The sequence below is a fragment of the Corapipo altera genome, unplaced genomic scaffold (genome assembly GCF_003945725.1).
Source record: "Corapipo altera isolate COAL_440 unplaced genomic scaffold, ASM394572v1 308, whole genome shotgun sequence".
NCBI lineage: Eukaryota > Metazoa > Chordata > Aves > Passeriformes > Pipridae > Corapipo > Corapipo altera.
The window spans coordinates 3,598,675-3,622,308 of record NW_020884925.1 but is presented as its reverse complement, the minus strand read 5'-3'; the positions used below and the strand labels follow the sequence as shown (position 1 = coordinate 3,622,308).

At 45.6% G+C, this 23,634-nt stretch overlaps 1 protein-coding gene and 2 long non-coding RNA genes across 3 annotated transcripts in view; 2 read left to right on the top strand and 1 right to left on the bottom strand.

Moving 5' to 3' along the window:
* Positions 1–22,823, bottom strand: part of HERC1 (HECT and RLD domain containing E3 ubiquitin protein ligase family member 1) — a 114,983-nt gene extending 92,160 nt beyond the window's left edge. The window contains 2 exon segments of the mRNA XM_027657698.1: positions 10,728–10,813; positions 22,516–22,823. The gene's annotated coding sequence lies outside the window, so the exon portion shown is untranslated.
* LOC113953953 lies at positions 4,562–12,633 on the top strand. The gene is made up of 2 exons (XR_003530060.1): positions 4,562–9,299; positions 9,948–12,633. It is a non-coding gene; the product is annotated as an uncharacterized LOC113953953 (long non-coding RNA).
* On the top strand, positions 21,114–22,883 carry LOC113953952. Its single transcript, XR_003530059.1, has 3 exons — positions 21,114–21,355; positions 21,435–21,622; positions 22,819–22,883. It is a non-coding gene; the product is annotated as an uncharacterized LOC113953952 (long non-coding RNA).
* The last annotated feature ends 751 nt before the right edge of the window (positions 22,884–23,634 follow it).

Genomic DNA, 23,634 nt, shown 5'->3' with positions numbered 1-23,634 from the left:
TATTATTAGTAGTAAGGAGGACTCAAGCTGCAGGCTCTTCTTTAAGCAGCAAATTAATTCCAGCTTCCAGCAGAGAACATGATTGCCTGAGCCACCAGAATTTCCTCCCAACTAACTTGATGACATCAGGTCAATCACAACAGGCAGTCCAGGTCAGGGAATATACCTGGCCAGCTCCAAGGTCACAGTTACACCGGCTGTGGATTGGCAAATTCCACAGTTACTGGGTTCCAGGCTGGGCTTTGGGGTTTTTTCCACATTCAGAACTTACCAGGGTAACTGTGAGTGACTACAGTGCCCCTGAGCAGCTGCAGCACCACTGCCAGTTATTTCAAGCAGCCCCACGACAGCAGAGCCTCCTTTTCTGAGGGACACTTTAGAGGTTTGTAAAGAGAAAACACCGACTAGATTTGGATGTTCCACATGACCTCACTCGCTACAGGGAGAGACAAAACCAAAACCTGCCAGCAATTTGAGAGTTTGAGTGCTTCTGAGAAAGAAACACAACCAGCACAGGACTCACCAGTCACTGAGGTGACTTTGACATCAGGAAGCCAAACCAGCCAGAGAGAATTGCACCCTACACCGAACTCAAACACAGACCAAGATAAAAACCTCTCAAGAGGAAGGTAAGGTGCCTGTACAGGACCCAAATGAAGACAGTGCATTGAAAGGATAATGACTTCGTAACAACCTGTGACCAGAAATCAAAGGCCTGCTCCACCAAGTCTTCCTGAAATACATATTTTTGTCTCCATTACTTATTTCTAAAATGGGGATAAAAGTGCTTCTCTTCCCCATGAGTATTACAAGAATAATTACACTAAAAACAGAAAGAAAGACTGGAATATTAAGAGTGTCTTAATCAAAAGTACTTAAATGTATATACTTTATTCATTTTACTACCAAAACACAAATCCACATGGAGCTTTCCCCATCCATAGAAAGGTCCCACTCCATCATCAGTGGTACTTTAAAACATGCAGAGCACCCCTGTACTGCTTTCTTTGAAAAAGAAAGACCATAACTACCTGAAATTGGTAAAGACAAAAAACAACTGACATCTTTAGCCTGTCCACTTCAGCCTTTTCCTAATCAAATACTATCCATTTAATTCAGTTCTGAAATAAGAGAAGAGCAGCTTTCACTGATAAACTATTTTTCAGTTCAAGGATTAAATGAATAAAAGAATGCTGTGCTATATTCTTACTACACCGAGCAGTCCTTCGGCAAAAATAAGTCAAATACTTTACATCCCTATCCTTAACTAACAATTAGATAAATACCTCCTTTGCACAGTTTCCATAAAGAAATTTCAACACCCCCCACTTCCCCCTCAACTTACACACTTCCAACCACAAAAACATGTTTATTCTTAATGTTCAGGCAAAGAACAAAACATACATGACATATTTAAATAACAACAGAAGAGCAGAGAGGAAATCCTCAAACATGTACAGGTTTATACTCAGAGAGAAGGAGTTTAATTCTGAGACACAACCACTGTGCATAAAGCCACCTAACAAATTCCTCACAGGTGCAGGGACTCGGGAGACTGGCAATGCCTTTCTGCCCTGTAGCATAACACTGCACAGCTTTCAATCCTTCACACAAAATTAACAGACTCCTCTTAGACCACTGGGAAGCAGCAGCAGTCTGACGAGGTGTACAGTCCACCTTTGCAGGTCAAATGCCTATTATGTTTTCCCCATAAGCCTGAGAGACTCACCCCTGAGATCCGAGTCCTCCCCAGTCCACATCCCCAAGCCATGGAGCAGATGTGGGATATGTGGGGCCTCAAGGAAGGAGCACTAAATTCAGCAGGTGTAAACTCGCAGCTTTGAGGTTTTGTCAAGAAATAACAGCACAGAACACTCTGCTGAGCTACAAATCTGATCGACCCCATGAGGCAATACCACACGTGTATACACAGCTGTATATACATCTGTATATATCTATATCTATGTATATAGAGCACATGGTCCAGCTACAGCAAACTGACCAGTCCATGAGGGAACAATCAGCTCAGACATGTGACAACACAACATGAAGATGCTCAACAACTGCACTAAACCACTCCTATGTGCACTGTGAAAGGGAGAGAGAGAGCACAGTAGGGTTCTGTCCCTAAAAAAAAACCATGAAAAGCAGCTTATATACAGGAACTTCTAAAGAAAATTAACCATATGCAGTTAAAAAAAAAAAAAGAAAACAACAACAACAAAACAATAAACCCCAAAACAATAAAAACCAAAACCACAGCAAAACACCTGCTCGGATATCGCTTTGGAATACAAAACAAACCACCTCTGAGTAAGAGCACACGTACAATTTTTCAGTATTGCAAGCCAGGGTCAGCACACAGGCCCCGGGCAGCCGACGGCGTGGGCTGACAGGTCCGGAGGCGCAGGGAACACCCCCAGCCCTGCCCGGGGCCGGCGGAGGCCAACGTGACACATCTTACAGTGGATTTTGCGGCACCAGCCGGGTCCAGCTCGGATGCACAGAGCCAGGGGTGCATCCAGCGCTCAGGGGAAACGCAGGGCCACGCCACGGCCGCGTTCGCGAGGCTCCGGGAGCACAGCACGGGCTCGGAGGAGCGCGGCCGGGGCACGGCGCGGATTTCGTGCCGTTCACACCGCTGCGAGGAGGCACAAAAAGCCCCCGCGAAGGGACGAGCGCTGCCGGAGGACGCCCGTCCCTCTCTCCCCCCTCAGCAGCAGGGCACCGCCACCTGCGCGGCCCCACCTGCCCCCGCTCGCCCTCCCCGCCGGCCCTGCCCCGCTCCGGGCGCTCTGAGGGGTCCCGGCCGAGCCCAGGCCTCCCGCCCCTGCCCGCGCCCCCCGGCGCGGCGGCCGCGCGCTCACCAGGCAGCGGCGGGGAGCGGCGGGAGCGGCGGGGCCCGGCGCGGTGCGGGGTGCCGCGGTGCGGGGTGCCGCGGTGCGGGGTGCCGGGGTGCCGCGGTGCGGGGTGCCGGGGTGCCGGGGTGCCGGGGTGCCGCGGCGGGGCCGGGGCCGGGTCGGTGCGGGCGGGGGGTCCCGGCGGAGCCGCGTCCGCCCGGCCCGGGTGTCACCGGCAAAACATGACGCGGGCGGGCGCGCGCACAGATCTCGCGGGGTGTCCGCCTGGCTCTCGCGAGAGCGCCGCCCGCTCCCCCCTCCCCTCCCAGCGCGGGGCGCGTCCCGTGCGCGGGCGCGCGCGCGGCTCCCTGAGGCGGGCGGGGCGTGTCCGCGTACGGTCCGGGGCTGGGGCGTCCCGTCCAAGTGGAATCCCTGGGAATGTGCTGAGAGCCCGCGAGGATCATCCGGTCCAACCCTCAGCCCTGCACAGGACCGTCCCCAAGAGTCACACGAGGTGTCCCAGAGGATCATCCAAACCCTCCTGGAGCTCTGGCAGCCTTGGGACCGTGCCCACTGCCCTGGGGAGCCTGGGCAGTGCCCAACCAGCCTCTGGGGGAAGAACCTTTCCCTGAGATCCAACCTGACCCTGCCCTGACACAGCTCCAGCCATTCCCTGGGTCCTGTCCGTGGTCCCAAAGAGCAGAGCTCAGCTCCCCTGCCCAGGAAGGTGTATCTGCAATGAAATCTCCCCTCAGTCTCCTACAGCTGAACAGACCTCGGAATGGAATCATCAACAAACCATCATTTGTCTTCTCAAAGTACAATGGCAGACAACTGGTTTTGCATAAAATCACCTGAAAAGAACAGGTCGGGGGAATCAAACACTGAATTTAGATGAGGATACGGATCTAGCTGATGTATTGGACTGTCAGTGACAGGAGGAGAACTGGATGCTGTGGGCAGGGATAAAAAGTGTGCAGAAAAGGCAGGACGAATCACACCACCAGTGCACAAGCAGGAGACCATTAAAAGAAAGCGTTTACTTAAACAGAATGAACAGGATAACAGCAAGAAGTAATAAAAGTGTCACTGGGGACAGAAATTCCGTGTCTAAAACAGGGAAAAAATTCCCACTGAAGACAGTTACAGGCTCAGGTGGTGGTGGTGACAATGATGTGCCCAGATCAGCGAGGCCACAGTGGCAAGAAATAAAACACTGAGGAATCTCAGTTATACTCACGTGAATTGGTTACAGCCCTAAAATAGTAGGGATGCCATGACTGAATCGGTGCCCTTTGTTAAGGACTAAATAAAGGGCAAAACTGGCAAGAAGCAAGAGGAAAAATTCTGTTTGAGGAGTGAGTGCGTATGTTTGGGTACATCAGCTGAAGGTAGTAATGTAATGGAAGCTTACAAAGATTGGATGCCTGAAATAGGTGAACAGGGAATAATTGTCCACTGCCTCTTCCAATAGAAGAGCTAGAGGGTAATGGGTGGGAATACCAAACTCAGAACAACCAAAGAGCAATTATTTCTTCATTCACATATAATTAAGCTGTAGAACACAGGACAAAATGTAGTAAAAGTTTACCTGGACTCAAAAAGGGACTGGAGAAATACAAGAAAGAAAAAAAATCCATTACAGATTACCAAAGACATCTCCTATAGTCAAAAAACACCCTGATCCACAGAAGGCCCTGCAATATTTGGGGACACATTTTTCGCAGCAGAATAAAACCCAAATGCCTTGCTTTGAAAATCTTTGACCTAACCAAGCTAAAAAACACGGGATGAGAAAAAAGTCTCTGTTAGCAATTTACCTGTGTAGTGTCCCACAGAGTAATGGTCAAGACAACCCATTTTTGTTCAACAATTTCCAAGATTTTTTTCTAGTTTTGCACCCCTAACTGCACCACCTAATCTTTTGTCTTAAGCTGTGCTGTGAATGAGCAGCTTCTTTGTTGATGAGACCACCGTGCAAACAAACATCACCAAAAATGGGGTAAATTATAAATGCACTTTAAAGCGTTCTTAGAGTATTTAAAATACGCCGGCTAAAGGATGCTGTGTAAGAAATAAACCTAAAAAATTCAACAGATACATGAAAATACATTCAATGCAGACGAGAAAGCAGAATAAGCAGACACTGGGCTGCAGCAGTGCTCCTGTCATGGTCACGTGCCCCACACCCACACACTTTCATTAACCACGACATGAAGACAAACCTTATCATTAACTGCAGCTTTTATGGCTTGCAGGCTCCACCAACAGCCCAGTGTTGCACAGTTCTCAAGGAATTTCTTAGCTTTGCAGATGTTTAATGCTTTTAAGTTATTCACACTTAGATATTAAGTTCATAAACCCACAAGGTTTTCTTGGTTTGTTCGTCAAGCCTCGACACAGCCCATCAATCACCCCGCAGTGCTGAGAGCCCAGGATCCCCACCCTCCCGTTTGCCTGGATGCAGGGGGAGGGCTGTTTCCAGAGGCTCACTGATCTCAGAATTTAAGTGATGCTGAAGGATCACTGCTATTTATTTTGTGAACTCTCACATGAAGCTTGTTTATTAGATAGCAACTCTTAATATTTGATATTAACCACAATCTTTGGTAAGTCTCAGCATCTAGAAGTCAAGTGACTTCCCCAGTTTCTCTTTCAGAGCTGGAGCCCCACTGCCTGAGGTGCTACAGCCACCTGGCATTCAGGACCTCCCCAACCCAAATAAAACCCAGGATGGCAAATGATGCAGGATGAGGAGGTCTATTCCACCTCCCTAAGCTGGCAAGTATTGTCAAAATTCGTGAGAACCCAGCTGAAGCCAACAGCATTCTAGTCTACAGTAGTACCAGTAGGTCTAAAAATAAGGCTGTAAATAAGGGGAAGCAGAGTTACACTTGCTCTGACAACACCTGTGGCTGTCACCAGAAATCAGCCACCTCCTTGGAGAGTCAACTACCATTAAATGAAAACGTAGCACTCTCATCCTTTGGAAAGTGCAGAGGCTCCTGAAACTCATTTGGGCACCCTGAGGACACATCATAGGAAAGATTAGCCCTCCAGCCACCTCAGCAATGCATTAGCAGGGTGAAAAGAACAAAAACCATCGAGAAGAGTTTTATGGGCCAGCCCCAGACACAGCCAGGGATACCTGAATCACAGCCTTCCAGTGGGCAGCATCACTCCTCCTCTCCACCTCCTCCACAAGCATAAGCAGAGGGCTTCAAAACCCACAAATGTAAAGAGTTCAGCAGGTAATGTCCCTGACTGCAGGACATTTATGCTCAGTTCTATTTCCAAAACAGGCTCCATCTCAGCTTCAAAGCATAGAGGGAGGCCAGGAGAAAGCCACAGGATCATGCAGGTTTCAAGGAAAGGAGGCTGTAGATGGTACCTCTGTTATCTTTGTGCTCTCACCTCCCTTAAAACAGAAATAATCCTTCCTGATGACTCCACACCTCTCAAGTCCCACCCTCTGGCTTTCCTCTTTCCCAGCCTCACTTGGACTGAGCTCTACAAGACCTATTTTACATCAATGATTTCCTATTATTTTACATGAGTTGTTGCATTATTTATTAGTTTTAAATGTATTGTTATGTAATCACATCAAATGTACTTAGGCAATGAAGATGAAGGTATGGTAATGAAAGAACAATGTGCAATTTAACATCAACCCTTTTTCTAGAGCTGTTAGTGGTTATCCTTCATTTTTAGCAACCACATTTAACTCTTCATCCTCTTCTGATCCAAATATGACACCAGGGCTATGACCAATTCCACTCTCTCTATTTTTGTAAGATCTTTTTTTGTACTGCAGTGCCTAGGACAAGACTCAACATTCAGCATGAGACTATGCTATTTATCTAGGGCTTGTTCTTAGCTACTTTTCCACAATGCAGGATAATTTTGGATCATTACAGAAAATGGGATTTAGATGTGAAATACCTCAATTAACTGGTTTTCGCTTTTACTGCTGGTTTTTTTCTAGCAGACATTGCTAACATTGGCATGCCTTGCTGTTGTCATGGCAATGAAAGGAGTCTATATGGTTTTGGATGTGACTCAGAAATCATTTTATACAGAAATGGGACAACAATTAGAATAATGGACGTTGGGTATTCCTGTGCCACCAGTTAATAAATGGTCAACAGGAAAGAAAAGAAAGATCCCGAATCAGCAGCAAAAGGGACTGAACAAAAGCTCCTTGATTGGATACAAGACACCAAATTGTTACTTGTGACCCTATCTTGCAGTTAGGGCTGTGTGGGTAAAGCTTTGTCACTCCTGAGGGTTATTAAAATTACAGTGGTCTGCCTGGGCAGTTACTTAACCAGCCCAGGAGCAGATTTGCCCAAGTAAGTGCTGCTCTTGGTGTTCAGAAATACATGAGGAGTTTTGTATTGCAGACTCATCCCAATAAAAATTGGGATTTCAATTGTCTTGAAACACTGCTGTCTCTGTGAGGGCTCGTTCAAAGGCAAGGCTCTTCTCATGGCCAGTGAGTTCACAATTTGCATGAGGCAAAAGAGAAATATTTTAGAGAAGCAAGTTTGCCAATTAAAAGATGAGGAAAGGAGCTGTGTCAGTCCCTGATCAGGTGTGGAGGAGGCAGTGGCAAACACTAAGGAACACGACTAAAGCCAGCCCACACCAACCTAGGAAGTGTCTGGAAAAATTATTTTGAGCTAGGCTATAAATACCATTCACCTATGTCTTCTGCATCTTACTCATCACAACACTCACTCCTCTTCTCCTGGGGATCCAAGGTATGTGAGGGAAGCTGTTATTACATGGTTTGCCTGGGCAGAGATGCCAAGCGGGGAGGCACTGAAATATATGGATCTGTGTCAGTCCTTAATGTCATCCTCCTCCTCCTCCTGTTCTGCAGTGCCAGTTCTCTGCCGGGCACTTCCCGGGCACGCCCAGCTGAGCCCCACGGAGGGTTCTTTGTTAGAAAGCAGCCCAAAGGCACCTCCCCAGGGCCAGCTGGCTCTGCCCCAGCACTGATCCTCACTGCCCCATCCTCTGCAGCTTCGGGCATGGGTCACTTCCTTTCTTCTCCTCGTGGACCCAACACATTGAAATGCAGAGGAGGAACCAGACTGAAGGAACCTCAGATTTAAGATCTGATTCAATCCATCATCGTCATCTGTCCTTTTCTTTAGCTGGCTGGTAACTTTTACAAGTTATTTTACTCAAACTAGCTCTGTATCAATGTTCTGCACCTCAGAAATGCCCTTGGCTAGGCCAAACCAGGAAACCTTCCAGAGGAAAAAAGCACATGGGAAACAAGAGGGGTTTGCACTGGAAGACAACGAATGAGAACATACAGGGGAAAAGAAAAGGATTATATGTAAACAACTGAGTAACAACTAAATTCACATAGAGGACTAGTTCCAAACTAATCTATGCATGGATATGAAACACTTGGAGCACGTGGAGCAAGCAGGTTATTAGAACTTCAAAAGGAACAGTAATTCTCATTAGCTCAGTATGGCAGCATCCAGTGCACAGCCAAAGTGCAGCTAAAATATTGTGTCACAGCAATAGCTGTATGCAAAAAGATAACTAATAACTCTATGCATAAAGGTACTGGAAGGAGTGAAACGATAAATGAAAATGGCCCGTGGTCAAAGTCCCATCCACAAGATTGCCACTCCCCAGCTCTACCCTTAGCAGGTGTTCACAACACCTTTAGGGCCTTAGGACGGAGGTTTGATGCTCTGCTTTCTTTTAAAAACCCCCTTGTGCAATCCTGTAGTGTGTCCCCACTTCCTATCCCTTTATCCCATGGGAAAAGTCCCTGTCCCCGTGGATGAGGACTCTGAAGAACCAGAGGGAGAAGCCTACCAGCACTGGGCTGTGGCATTGAAAGAAGTCATGGAAGAAGAGGAATGGATTTGAAATAATGGACTTGTTTAACTGAGACTGTTGAATGGAGAGAAATTACAAGTTCATGGCTGTTTTAATGCTTTTTAATAATGGTTTGTCCTTATCCCTATGCTGTAATGGTTCATTCCCATAAGAGTTCCCCTCCCTTCTCATGCATATTCTATTGTTTATCCCTCCCCTTTATGCTCTGTACCCAATCCTTGTTCCTCCTTCCCAAAACTCCTCCCCTTATTCACCATACTCTGGAAAGTTCTCCCAGCTCCCCTATAAAAGGGGGAGCCATGTTAACAAACTGGTTCCTTTCTTTCTCTTATTTAGCTGAACTCTGAGTGAGCTTCCCCTGTCCCCAACCGGGCTGCCTTGTGTCCCAATTGCTCCCCTGTTCCTCTGGTTTTTCCTGCTCAGTGAGCAAGACCTTTGAATGGGAACACGTGAAAGGCGACCCGGAGCTGTGACATCCCCTTTGTGTCACTCCAGGAGCAAACAGACCGAGATTGGCTGTCCCTGTGCATTCCAGGTGGAGAGATCCCGCGGCTGCCCCGGCCCTGGAGCCACAGGAGCAAACAGAAGGTTGGTGCTGGCAGGACACAGGGGCTGTACCTGCCAAAAATAGCACGCAGGAGATGTGTGCCTGTACACGGTCACTCCCTGCTGCCCCAAAAAAGCAGCACCCACAGCATTTACGAGTTAATGTTTACAAGGAGTTGCATCACATGGAACTGGACTCAGTAGCAAAATAACACCTGAGTTGTTTCCAGCAAGCACCAGTGTCCTGGTTTGCTCCAGGGGAATCCAAAGGAGGTGAAAAATTTAAGGAAGAAAGATCAAAGTTTATGCAGCCATCAGCACAGCGCTGACCCCCAGTCTCCATTTCCATAAGGAGAAAAAACACAGAATGATTTATTCAGAGGGCTTTGGTTAAGCAAAAATCTTCCATTTTTTCATTGAGTAAGTTCTCTTCCTATGTATTCCTCTCTGAAATAGGCACATGCCACTAGTTAGAGGTATAACTTGCTTTCTAATTACTCTAATCCTTTTGCACAAATGCAAAATATTACTTTCCTTCACCACAATTGTTCCATGCAAGATCCTGTGCTGAAGCAAGAGGAATTTAATTTTTAAGTCAAATACATAGTTAGTTTCATGAAAGGCATTAATAAATAATAAATCTAGAAAAGAAGCATTTTATAGGTGCGATTGTTTAATTTTATTCTGCAGAATACAAATACATAAAAATGGTAAAAGCTGTTGTCAAGACTTACAACGTTCAAAGACCACAATTACACTCAGTACTCAGGTGATTGTGCCACATGAAGACTGAAGGCCTAAAAGATACTGTAAATCTTGTCTGTACAGCATATTCTAAAGCACTGTTTAGCATTCTTAGAAAGAATTACTTTTTCCATTTTATCTACATAATTCTTCAGATAAAAAATGATTTTCCAAGATAATCTTTTTAGGGAAAAAAAACCACCACAACTCTATTTTTGTCTGAGAATTTCTCTTTCTGAACTTGAGCTCCAAAAGCAATTAATTTTACTCTGAGCTTATCATCTTTTACAACTCTGACTGTCACTCCGTTCCATCAATTCACTGTTTTTTCCCCTCTTTTCCTATTAGTTATTCCTCATGTCCCCTAACTACTGGGTTTTTTAACTGACTTTTCTTTGGCTTCTGTCAGTTCATTATTTTTCTAGTCTTTAACAGGAAGTGAATATACTAACTGTTGTCTGAAAGCTGTACAATGAGGAATTATCCTTCTGCTTTCGTGAATCAATGACCACTCTGTAAGGCTAAAAGCAGTTTTTCTCTTCCCATTGTTTTCCCACTTCCTCTCATCCCATTTGTTGTTGCACTCAGTTTTTTTCCAGCAAGCACCACAACACAAACAATACCCTCCCACACCGTTCACTTCGAGATCTCACACTATTTTTCAAAAGGAATCCTCTTTCCCTCAGATGGGGAAAACACAGGGTACAAACAAGACAGTTATCTCACCCCAGGATGTGTAGCACAGGTTGTGTTCCAGCTCAGCGTGTTCCCTCATATTCTCCTTTTCCGAGGAAACCCCTGCTCATACTGATCTGTTTGGAAAGAGGTGGGTAAAGTTCAAGCATTGCTTTTTCCTGTCCCACTTCACTTCTTGGGCTGCTTCCACCACAAACCCTCGCTGCTGCTGGGCAAAGGACAGGCCCCCTCCCGAGGTCACTTCAAAATTAATCCCACAGAGAAATCTTTCTCTTGGAGCCCTGTCAACATTTTCATGTCAGAGAGGTGAAAAACCAAGCCTGGACAGATGAACCAACTTTCCCAAAGCTGTTCTGGAGTTTCAGGAAGCAGAGCCAGGAATAGGGCTGCAGTCTCCACACCACCAGGGTTTAACCCCAGAGCCCAAAGGTGCTGCCCACACGTGTCTGGATTTGGATGTGCCATGAGGTCCTGGGCTTGACAGACAAGATCACAGAGGTTTCCTCTTTGCTGGAGGTAATTCAACCCTAAATCTCCCAGATAAGAGATGAGCTAAAACCACTAATAAACCTTTCAGCCAATTAACAAGGTAGTAAAAGACTCTGCTAATTAGTGGGTGATTGTGTCCCTCCCAACCTGTTTGTGCTGGTAAATCCATTGCCACCCAGACAGAGGCACAGATTTCCATCTCCTGGTTTTGCACTGTTGGTTGCAGGCACGTGGCTCTTTATAACTTCACTTACTAACAACACTCACCCCGAAAAAAACCACCAAGGCCCCACTCAGCCCTAGAATCAAACAGGCAACAACTTGAAGTCAAGAGGAGCCTTAACACACACAACTTTAACATATTAGTTCACTTTTTAGATACTAAAGGAAAAAAAACCTGGTTTTCTGGAACTGGTCACATAGTTTCCTGCAGCTATTTTTAGTTTGTCCTGAATCACCTGAGTTAAAGAATTAGCTCAAGCCTGAATAATTGTCCAGCTGAGAAAAAATGCTAGAAATTGAGCTGCGAACCAGTTTATTGCTTCTCAAAAATGAATTAGGTGCATTTGGTGGGGGTTTAAGTACTTCTTGCCTTACTTCTTGTGTCACAGATGTACAGCAAATGCACATTTGTATCGTTCCTAATAATGGGTTCGGGGCAGAAGCAGCAAAAGGGACAATTTTCTGTGAATGTGCCTTGGAAAAGAGGAACAAATGACCTCAGAGACATCTTCTGTTCACTCAGCTGGGGGTGCTGAACTGCAATACCTGCTCATGATGGGGACACATTTTTGAAGGATGTGACCAGAAGTGTTCTGCCGAGCTCTGAGAGAGGGATAAGTGGCAAGGAGGGGGAGATGAGAAGCCAGTCACTGCTCCATACCTGAGACATCTCTTTCTCCCATTTTCCTAGAGGTGAAAAAGCCAATAAAATCCTATCATCAACATTTTTAAGGAGGTATAGCAAGTAAATGGTGAAACTTTATTCTTTAATTGCATCGGATACAATCTGAACCTGGCTACAGTAGGTTCTTAATTTTCTGTGATGTTTGGCTTTATATGTGTCTGTAAACATAGATGAAATGAAAATAAAAATTTAAAATAAAGATTCCACAGCAAGAACTATGAAAACACACAGGAGCCGATAAAACTGATCAAAAAGAAAAGACAAAACAAAAAAAGAGCAAGACAAATACATAACAGTCAATTCACTTAAAACCCCATCCTACATTTACTGTTGAATTTTCTCCAAGTGTACTATGTCAAGCTCTAAGTAGATAGTGCTAAATTAATTTAATTTCAGGATCACACAGAAAGCAGCATTAAAACCTTTCACTCCTCTTCCCAAGAGTGAAACCAAACCATCACACAACACATATTACTTGTAGTTTTCTCTTTTGTTTGTTTAACAAAAACCTGGAATTCTTCTAACAGAAAAAAAAAAAAAGGCACAAAACAACCCGAAGTTTTGCTTTGAATTGAAAAGCAGTTCTATGACATAGAAATGTTTGTCTGGATGAATAGAAAGCTCTGCCCATTGCACAGGAAGGGCTGCAAAGGGCGTCCTGTTTAACCAGACTGGTATCCTAAAGAACATCCATCAACTCCTCCTCTGGGTGCCTTGACATTGAGCATGGGATGGAAGTTATCCCTGGCTGTACCTCAGGGACATCATTTCTGTAGCTGGAATGTTAACAAACTGCTAAGAAATAAAAATTCTGTGCGTAAAGCAACTCACAGGAATGTGGAATGTGATTTTTTGGGGGGTTGATTTTGTTGTTGTTGGTTTTTTGGTTTTGTTTTGTTTTTTTTTTTTACAAAGCCCAAGAACTCACAAAACCCCCAAAACTCCCTTCAACCCGTTTTCTGAGAAGATGCAGTATAACTTTCCACACAGTGACATTTCCCTAGAAAATGTCACTCTTAAAGCTGTAGTTCCTCTGGTGTTCCAGTAGCACAACACACCATTTGGAAGCTGAAGTTGCCCATAAGCTGTATCCCCATGAGAAATGTTTGGGTGTTTTCCAGCCCTCCCCCTCGAGGACTCTGCTCTGGCACCAGTTTTCAGTTAAATCAACAGCTGGACCATCATTCCCACTTAGACTGGGACAGCCCAGTGCTGCAGACACAAAATGCAGTTTTGATCAGTGACTGAACATTTTTTTATAACAAGTATAACATAAATATTCACAAAATCACAACTGTGAAATTGTACCAGAGGAAGACAGTTTGCAGTAAACTCAACCAAACCTCAGATCTACCTATTTCAGAGCCCTGAACACCTTGGGACACACAAGGGAACACAAGACACTCCCCAATACACCAGAATATTTTTTAATGAATTCTCCTCCTTTTAAATTCTCAGTGTTTCGAATTTCTCTCTCTCTCTCTCATGTTTCTATTTCTGAAATACTTTCATTAAAATTAATATTAAAGAAACCTCCTCAGTTCTTGGTTTCTGGGTGCCAAGCAAAGGGCAGCCTCTAATTGCTGTGAGCAGTTTTGTTCAGTGTGTTATGAAGTGAGCACAGAATGTATTTTACCCTGTGCAGCCCCCTCCAAACTTCAGTAAGGAAGGATTAATAAAGACAGATATTAACCTCTTGAGCTTGCAAGAAGCTCCAGCATTGCCCAGCTGCCCAAGATACAATTAAATAAGGTCTTATGGTAGTCATACAATACTGGATCTCATTCCAAGCTTTTTGTCCTTAAAAAAATAGACTAAAGCTATACAGTAGCTGCAACAGTTGAATAAACATCCTTTAATGTTAATTGATAAACAACCATAACATGTTGTCATTTATCCACGGAAATGCTGAGGAAGGAGCACAAATATAGAACAGCTACATTTAGTGTTGTGCTTATATGGGATTTTTTTTTTAACTAATGAGCTCTGTGTTCATTAAAAATGTCATTAAACTCCCATCTTAGTAGTGAGAGGTTGGTTTTGCCACAACTTGGGTGTACACTGTGTTGTCAGCTGTAAACAGTGGGAATGACAGAGAACAATGGTCCATTAAGTGCATGGAAGAATCCATAACCTCCAGTTAAGCTAAATGGGTTCAATGAAGTGGGTAATATTCAAAATTATCATTTACCTTTTTCCTGGTAAAGGAATCAGCTAACAGGGCAACTTCATGTGTTGAAATTTTGTGACTCAGCAGATTTGATCAGGCTTTTTACGAAGGCATTCTGTGCTAGGTGGCTTCATTATGTTACTCTGAAGATTTATCTTATTTTTTTAATTTTTTATGCTGCAGATAAGCAATCACAGGTATTGAGTAGTTTCCAGCATGGAGAAGATAAAAGAAACAGAGCATAATAAAATAGTTCTGATTAAAGGTTTTCTTCCGCCACGTACTTAATAATCAGCCAGGATGACTGAAAAACAAACATGAAAAGGGTGAATAAAGCAGAAAAAGCAACAGAAAAATTTTGAAAGGAGAATTTTTTGAGTGAGCTTAGAAATTCGCTGACAGTTGTCTGGTTGCAGCTGAAGCCCCCAGGAAGTTCATCCTCTCTGCTGTCACGGGTAGGGTTTACCATTGTGATGTGCAGTTAGATACTGGGGTGGCAGCCCCTGAGGGAGCCCTTGAGATCCTTTTTGGATCCCATTTTGTGGCACTAAACCTGCATTATAGGGGAAAATTGTGGTTTAAACAGGTTTTAAAATGGCTTTTGGTGGTCTCTTTGCAAACACATGCTTCTTCCTCCCAGCACACCCCCTTGTTATCCATGCAGGAATGTCCTGGGAAGGTGTCCTGAGCCCTTCCTGTGATTGGGTGTTCCTGTAAACCCCTTGAGACTTCTAATTGGTTACTCTGTGAATCCTCCTAAACCCTATAAATGTAACGTCCCCCACAATAAACACGCTCTTGCCTCCTCTCCACGCCGGGTGTCCTGTGTCCTGTCTCTGTGCCGGCCATGGGGCCACGTGCGTCGGGGGAGGGAGGAGCACCTTTCCCCTCCAGGCTCAGGGCCTGAAAAAACCCCTGAGAAACCCCTGGAGTTCCCTTTCCCCATCCCTCAAAGCGTCGCGATGGTTCTTCAGATGGAAACCGAACTAGAACTGGGCCACCCCACGCCGTGGATGGGGGAAAGGGATCCAGACCATTTCAGAGGGAGGTTCCCCAGTTTTGGACACTGGTGTAAGGAACCAGGTCCCAGCTATGGAATTAAACACACTCGTGTGCCGTGACAGTGTCAGCACAGTGACCTGGGAATGGCAGTGGACACCTCTTTCTGTTGCTCTGGGGTGTCACAGAAACAACAGTTCCTGTTGTATTAGAAGGTGCCAGGATGTGGTACCTGGACAATGCCTCAGGACACCCACTGCCACCTCCTACACCTCCACTCACATTTATTCCCCCACCATCCAACAGTGACCCTTCCCCACCTCTCCCAGCTCCTCCTCAGTCGTTCCCCTGTTCCCCTCATCCCTTCTCCCCTCTCTAAGCACATTTTCCCACTTGTCTCTCTTGTGTCCTGGCATGTGACCCAGCCCCTCTGCCCTGCAAGGCCACCAGCCTGCAAATACCCTTTGTTGCACTTGGCCTCTGCTCAGTACACACAACAGGATCAGCCCAGCAGCCTGCACTGGGGGACACCTCTTGTTTGGACCTGGCATGGAGGAATTCCAGTGGAACACCGTGATCCAGCTGCTTCTAAGGGCAACATGACCCAGTTGAGTGCTAGTTCTTGTTAACCTCGAGCAGAGAGAGGCTTCAGCATCAACTGGGTGCAACAGAGACCACGGCAGAAGCACAGGGCTGAGTTAGTTTGGCCTTTCGTTTTGTCTGCAGCATTTTCAGTGCCTCGGTTCTGACTTGCCCACCACAAGCTTTCTGTAAGATGTATAACCATACACAACAGAGGACAAACTGTTGTAACACTTGGAGATGTCACTCCATGAAATGTCCTTGGCTCTGTCTTCTGTAACAGGTGTCTTAAGAAACATGCACTAAAGGCCAAAGGATTTAAAATCAAAACTGGTGTCACCCTTTCATGCAGCAGTTGAATAAAGAAAAACAAATTAGTATTATTGCTCAAGTACTGCTGGAAGGACGATTTTTAAAGTTCATGACTGAAGACTAGGAAAAAAATATAGCTATTTACCCTGGCCACAGTTTAGAAGTGATGCAACAGTCATGACCCAATTAAACCAAAAGCAGCAAGGCAGGTAAATCAATAAGGACAACACTTCCAGTTGTGTTTGCACACTTCATACACAGGTGTCCTCCTTGAAACAAAAGCTGAAATGCTACTGTGAAAACTAGGAATCAACACTCCAGGAAGGTAACTCAAAAGCAGAATTTGCAGCAGCAGTTTTGCAGGAAAGCAATTCAGGACATATGGATTGAGAATGCTGTCACCAACAGAGGAAAATCCTGCTCAGGCTATTCTTCCTACACTGCTGCTGCTGCTGGATTTTGGGAGCACCATCACTGCAGACACAGCTGCACAGGAACAATCACAGGCCTACACAAGAACTGCTGCCACCTCACAAAAACTCCTATCTAAAGTCCTAGAGTGATGTATTAACAAAAAGGGACAATGTGACTGGAAAGAGAAGGCAGCCTGAAGAAACATTCCCGGGTCTTGCCTCCAGATTTCAAAGGACAAGACACAAAGTGGAAAATTTTTATAAATACACCAGCATGATTAGTGAAAAGAGAGAGAACACCTACACCAAGCCTTCCCAAAAGCAGAAGTGTAGTCCCAGTGGGCAAAAAGAAAGCTCCTTGATATGACACACGTCAGCCCAGAGTATTCCCTGATTGCTGTTTATCCATTTTTGGTAACTCTTGGGACAACAACTCTGTGACACAGTGGGGACCTGCCAGTGATGCTCCCCAGCACCCCTGTGCCAGGACATGCCCTGCACACACCCAGCCTTTGGGTTTATCATGATGCCATGCCCTAGGAAGAACTAGGGAACAACTGGGACAAAGGTGTGCCAGGGCTGAGCACTGGAGGAGAGACTGGGCCATCAACACGTGGGGCAGGGAGACAATAAGGCAAAACAGTGAAATAAGAGAGGGCAGGAGGGATGGAACCTGCTTGACCCATTGTAGTGGTTTGAACCTTGTTTTCCCCCAGAGGCTGAAAAGTGGTAACCCCCAGGGGTGGAAACCCCTGGAAGTTTTGAAGTTCTGCCCAATGAACGCTCCTGCAGAAATGTAAACATATCACAAGCACCGGAAGAGAAGAGTTGTAGTTTGGTTGTAGAAGAAGTAGCCATGTTGTGGTAGAGCCACGAGGAAAGGGGCCCGGAGCCCCTCGGGGCCTCTGGGGCCCCCCAGCCCCAGTTGGGGGCTACAGAGACAGAGCAGAAGCGGCGGCAGTGTCCAGAGACTCTGGATAAGAGCCAGGACAGATAAGAACTGAACCGGAGGAAGCAGCAGAAAGTAGCAGCAGAACTACGGAGTTCTGGGGGTAGGAACTGATACCAGACCCCCCAAACTCCTTTGAGACCTCCTGGAGAGGAGGAAGATGATGGACTCTTACTTGAAAGAGCCTTGAAGTGCAACATGCACTGCAGAGAGGAGCTGAGAAGCTCAGTCGTCCTGAGAGCTGAGCCAGGACGGTGTGGGAGGTTGGCCTTGGGGGCCCTCCCTTGCTGCAAGCTACAAAGAAGCTCGCAGCCTGAGACAGGGCACAGAGGCCCTGCAAGGAGCTTCAGTCTCCTGGAGATACCAGACCGTCACGAAGACCCCCTGCGTCTCGTGATATGACCGTGGTGGAACGGCCTTGTCTGGGGTTACAAAGCCCACGGAAGACCCCTTTGCCTGTGTCAAGGGGCCGAGGGGGATACCCCCCTCGTGAGTGCTGGCAGAGATCCAGCTATCAGCTGCTGCATGCAGAGATGAGGAGAACCTGCTGCCTTAAAAGAAGCTGCCGCCCTGAGAGACTGGAAAGGATCTGTCCTTCCTTCCCTCCTGGACTTTTATTTGGAGGGGAGAGGAGATCTGATCCATTGTAAATACTATATGTCATGGTAGAGATAGTTGTGATCGTGTGTATAATGTGTTATAGTATTTATTTGTACAGTCATTGTAATATATTCCCTTTCCCCCACTTTGAGTCTGGTTGTGTTTTGTCTGGAAAAACCCATCTCACATTAGGTTGAGATGTGGGAGGGGGGATGGAGCTAGGGAATTGGATTTTGGGGCTATCTCAAACCATGACACCCATCTTTCCAAGCACTGGGACATTTGGAGCTACAAACCAGCGTTCATCCCATTCCTGGCTGCTCTAACATGCCCCAGGATCAACAGCCAGGCCTGAACTGAGGCAAGACAGAACGTCTGCAGCAGGGGAAAGAGCACAGACAGTGCACAGCTCCTCCTTTGAAGGAGGCCACTGAGGAGGATTTTCAGGCTTTGCAGAGGCAGCCAGGAATGCTCAGATCTAACGGGAGGGATAGAGCAGAGCAGAGGTCAGAGCTCCTTCAGCAGAGCATCTGGAGTAGATGTGTGACCTCCTCCTTCAGAGAGCTTGGGGTCAGGCTTTTAACTCAGTTCTAGACATTCCTCTTTACCTGAAAATAATGAGTTTTGCAGCATGAGAAACCAGGCTGTGCTGCACAAGGGATTGCCATAGGAACATGACATGAGAGCAGGACTGCAGGACAATATAGGGCAAGGAACTGAGGACACACATTGCATCCCACTGGAGCAGCAGGGCACATCCCAGGAGTGCTGAAAGCAATTACTGGGATGGGAGCCCTGCCAGCCCCCCCCCAGCCAACAGCCATCCCTGCAAAATCCCTGCAGGACACCTGGGCTGCAGCTCCACATTGCTACAGATGGGGCACCTCCAAAGACACAGGGTCACTTAATGTTTTGGGATATTACATCAGAGAACAAAAACCACCACCTACCAAACCTCCAGCAGCTCCCCACAGCACTGAATTCTGCATCTTGGCTGTATCAGGTGCTTAATTCTTCTGAAGTTACAGTTAGCAAGAAGATAAGAAGATTTTAAGCCAGTATTTAAAAACAAGTATGAATCTGTCTCTTCATGAACATCAGTGATTTTTTCTGAGCAAGAGTCCAAGTGACAAAAAAAAGTCCAGTTGAGGAGTTTCTTGCTAAACCTTAGAGGACATTCCCCACCATTATGAAAGCTGTCCATGACTGGAAGGTGCTCAGGCATGGGATTTTTTAAATACAATACTGTAAAAGATTTACTAGTTTGTTTGGGGTTTTAATTGGCTAAGCCATTTGAAGACCAGATAAATCTTTATTGAGTGATGTCTTTATTCTGCTAATATTGACTAACATTTTACAGCCCTGCACATACTCTGTCTGAAGCCACTGCCCTTAAAATCACAGCCCTATTTACATTTCTACTGAACAAAATTCAAAAGTAAATAGGGTGTCACTTCCAAGGTACTTGAGGATTAACATGTGGCTGGGTGTAAACCACACATTTGGCCTGAGCTGTGCTGCCTGAGGACAGGCTCAACAGAGCATTGCAAAGTTTCACAAGCCATTAGAAAGAAAAAATTGTAAGGAGAGAAAAATCTTTGCTTCATGGAATTAGAATGATACCAGGATGTGAACATGACCTTTCTCTTGGCTGGCAAAAGCTCTACACAGCTATTAAGTACAGGATATATTTACTGGGCATAAATATTATGAAAGCTTGATTAAAAGCAGCTGCATATAAATTGATTTGAAAACTACATCATATTTTATAACTTTTCATGATTTTCTATTTTTTTCAGATTTGGGCTTTTTAGAAAACTTTTTTTTTTTTTTAAGAAAACTTCTGTGTAATCTTTTGTTCCCTGTTTTTCCAGGGAGTTGGATAAGTAAAGCTGCTACAAACACAAAAAAGCATAAAAGATTGGAAGGGGAAGAAAACTGTGTGAAGGAGCATTTAAACATCCTTAGCTTTCCCCTGTTACCAGATAAAACGTCTTAACTTGATAATAAATGAATTATAATGTTGATTCAATAGAGAAAACTGCCTTTTTAACCGGTTCTTAGATTCCCATAAGAATGCTGGAAGTTCATTTTGCTCTGTTTCAAAACACAGTTTCCATTTCTTTGCAGAAGGAGGAATGTATTCTGTGTCCTGAAGAATTACAGCAAGTTGGATGTATGTTTGGCCCAGAGACCACACAGAAGCACAAATCCAATGTCATGCCTGTGGAGCAGGTGCTCTAACACTCCCTGGAGCAAAATGAGCAGACCCAGCATGACACTCCTAATTGCTCCTAATGCTTTTTTTTGCCTTTTTTTTTTTTACTTTAAACTGAGCAATTTGCACATTTTGGTTCACAAGCAGATGATGTATTTCCCTTAATTACTGCACCCAACCTATACTGGGTAGGTTTAATTAGTTTCAAAGCAGGCTGAGAAAGACACTGGTAGTGACCAAGGCCAAGAGAAAGAAGATTTCAGCTACCTCTTAATATTATTTACTCTCCAGCAGCTTAGTTAAACTGCCTAACAACTTTTGGATTTGGTTAATTTTGTCAACTGCTTTGTCAGCCTTAAATTCAGGTGCTGAGATTCAATGGGGGAAGCACCCCTTAGAACCCACTCTGAGGCCTTGGCACAGGTGTAATCTCAGCATGACGAGTGGTGTTGCCACGTGTACCTGTATTGCTCAAGAGCAGTGGAGAGAACTGGAATCAGATTGATTTACAGTCATTTGGGGCCATGTGTTCTCTCAGCTTGCCAGGAGAGCCTCACTGAGCTCACTGGATGCTCAAGCAGGAGACAGGAGCAGAGATCTCAGACTACCTGCTCTGGAAGGTCCCACATAACACAACTTTTTTCATGAGGAGAAGCTGTTTACCACAGCCTCAGAGGAGGGATTTTCCCTGATTCTTGCGCTAGGGAGTGGGAGAGAATCTAATTCTTTTCACAGGAGTTCCCTGATATGTGGGTGCAGAGTCAAGAACAGCCCAGGCCCTGTGGGGACTGTTCAGTTGCCCTCCTGGAGCCCAAAAGATTCCCCCAAAGTCCTGTTTTCTGGTGGAACTGAAAGCCCCAGAGCTGGAAGGCTCCTGTCAGTGCCCTCTGGAGTGATAAGAGTTTTTTTATCACTCAGTGTGTCTCTGCCAGGCTGCGTTTTGCAGAAGTGGTGACAGAAGGAGAAGGAACCGTGACATCCCTCACAGCCCCAGGAGGGTGTTTATGTGCCACTTGCAGGTAAATAACACCTTGCAGGTAGGTAATACCTCGTCAGCTGCTTCCCCTTCGGTGTATTGTCCATTTCATATCCTTTTAGGGGGCAAAGAAGGTGCCACCCTGATAATCACCACTCCAAACAAAGGCATGAAGCTGATTCAGTTATATACAATGAACCACTCACCCGAGTCCTGCACAACCATCAGCAACCTCCCAAAACTCAGCCCTCTGATTTTCAGCATGTTTTCTAAGAAGCTTCAATGTCAGCAAAAGCACTAACTAGGACAGGTCAGTCACTTTCCTTTCGAAAATTCAGCTGTGTCTCCCAAATTAACATTGCTCTGCCAGGGACTTCCAAAGCTCCTGCAGATCCTGCGGTTTATTAAAGATCAGGCATCCCCTCGCATGTGAGCAGTAACAACAGCAACAAAGGGAAGGAGACAGACAGGCACTTCAGATCACAGCAGGTTGTAAGCACTTTAATTAATTTTAATTACAGAAATTGCTTGGAGCTGAGGCATTGCAGGCTGCCAGTGCAGGTTTGGTCAGGAAGAGCCTGTCCCCAAAGGCATTGAAGGTCATCCCCCAAACTTGCAAGGCAGCATTGCCATTTTTGTCACACTGTGTTTTCATTTCAGGTTAAAGGTGACAGGAGAGACTTTTATTGCCCTCTTTTGTTAACAGAAGAGTTTTCTAACAGCAAACGTTGAGTGGTGTGAGAACACCCTGCTGGGTCTGCCTTTAACACTGCACATGAACTGCTTGCACAGACACTTGTAACCCAAGGCAGGTGGGCCAGTGGTGAAACAGCCTGGGTTGCCCCACACCTTTCTTTGGCCCATGGAGCTTTCTGTGACCTGAACTTCTCAAAAGTGAAACCCATCTGAACAGCCCATTAGGTTTTGCTTTACTCAGTGGAGCCAAAGCCATTAAAAAGAATAAGTGTTGTGTTCACCATCAGCAATGGGAAAAAATTCTCAGTCCCGTTTCTAGCAGCCCGTAGCCTCTTGATTTTCCAGACAGACAGCATGGACATCTGGAATTCTCCCAGAGTGACTTTTTAAAGAAATAAACAACCAGTGCTCCTTGAGATGAAAAAGCTGAGTGGAAGTACAGCTTGGGGTAAGGAGAAAAAGGCAAGAAATCTGCTGCAAAACTGAGACAGTAAGAAAGGAACCCACATGGTCTTGAAAACTTCCTCCTTCTTGGGCAATGTAGGGAAGTGTCCAGGCACATTTATCTTCACTCTGTTCCTCAGAGACTTTCTTCAGAGGCCTTTTCCTTCCAGATATTCCTACAGAGGGTCACTGCTGTTTCTCAAGTGATTCAGGCCCTGCCTCCCCTGCCCCATCTGCCCCAGACTGTACATTCCTAAGTGGAACATGAACCCACTGAACTTATATTTTCTGCCTCCTTGGCACTTATGCCGCAAAACCAAACTTTTCATTTTCGTGAAAACTGCCTCACTCTTTTTTTCCCCACAGTACCTTATGGACAGTGTAAGCTGGCAGATTTTCCCTCTGAACATATGGATCTCACTGATAAAGCCTATCTCCAGCACTTAGTCCGTGCTGTGCAGTCTGTGCCACCTCAGCTGCATCCCACCCGTGTTTGGGAGGCTCTAAAACCCTTCCACTGAAACAAAACAGCAACTTGGAGATGTGTTAATGTTCAAAACCCCTGGTGTGATTCTACAGTTATTAATTAGCACATCCAACAAGGTGCCTGCCCTCTGAAGGGCATTAAAATCCCATGAGACAGAGGCTGAAGAGCAGGGACCTACTGCACTGGGTTAAGCTGAACAGCTGGAAGTGTTTTTCAGCACCATTAAAAAAAATAAATAAACCTTTTCAGCTGCTTTTCAGCCCCTTGTCGTGGCTCTCAAATCATTCTAAACATGACAGAAAAAAAATTCCATCATTATTGAAGGGCCCTCGGTGACTCACAGAACAAAAGCTGCACACCTGACTCCCAAAATTCCACATGGACGAAGATTGCTCCCAGACAAAAGGTGCCACCACAGGAAGCTCTTGCTGCCCACGGAGTGCCCACGCTGGCCAAATAACTGCACCAGAAAGCCAAAGGTTGCAGGCTTTCTTTGCGGAGGATAAGGGCTCTTGTTTGCTTTTTTCAGCCCTGCGCTGCACCTGTCAGCCCAATTCCCAAAATTCCAGATGGATGAAGATTCCTTCCAGACAAAAGGTGCCACCACAGAAAGCTCTTGCTGCCCACTGACTGCCCAGGATGACTCTTCAGCTACACTGGAAAACCAAAGGTTGTAGGCTTTCTTTGCTGGGGAT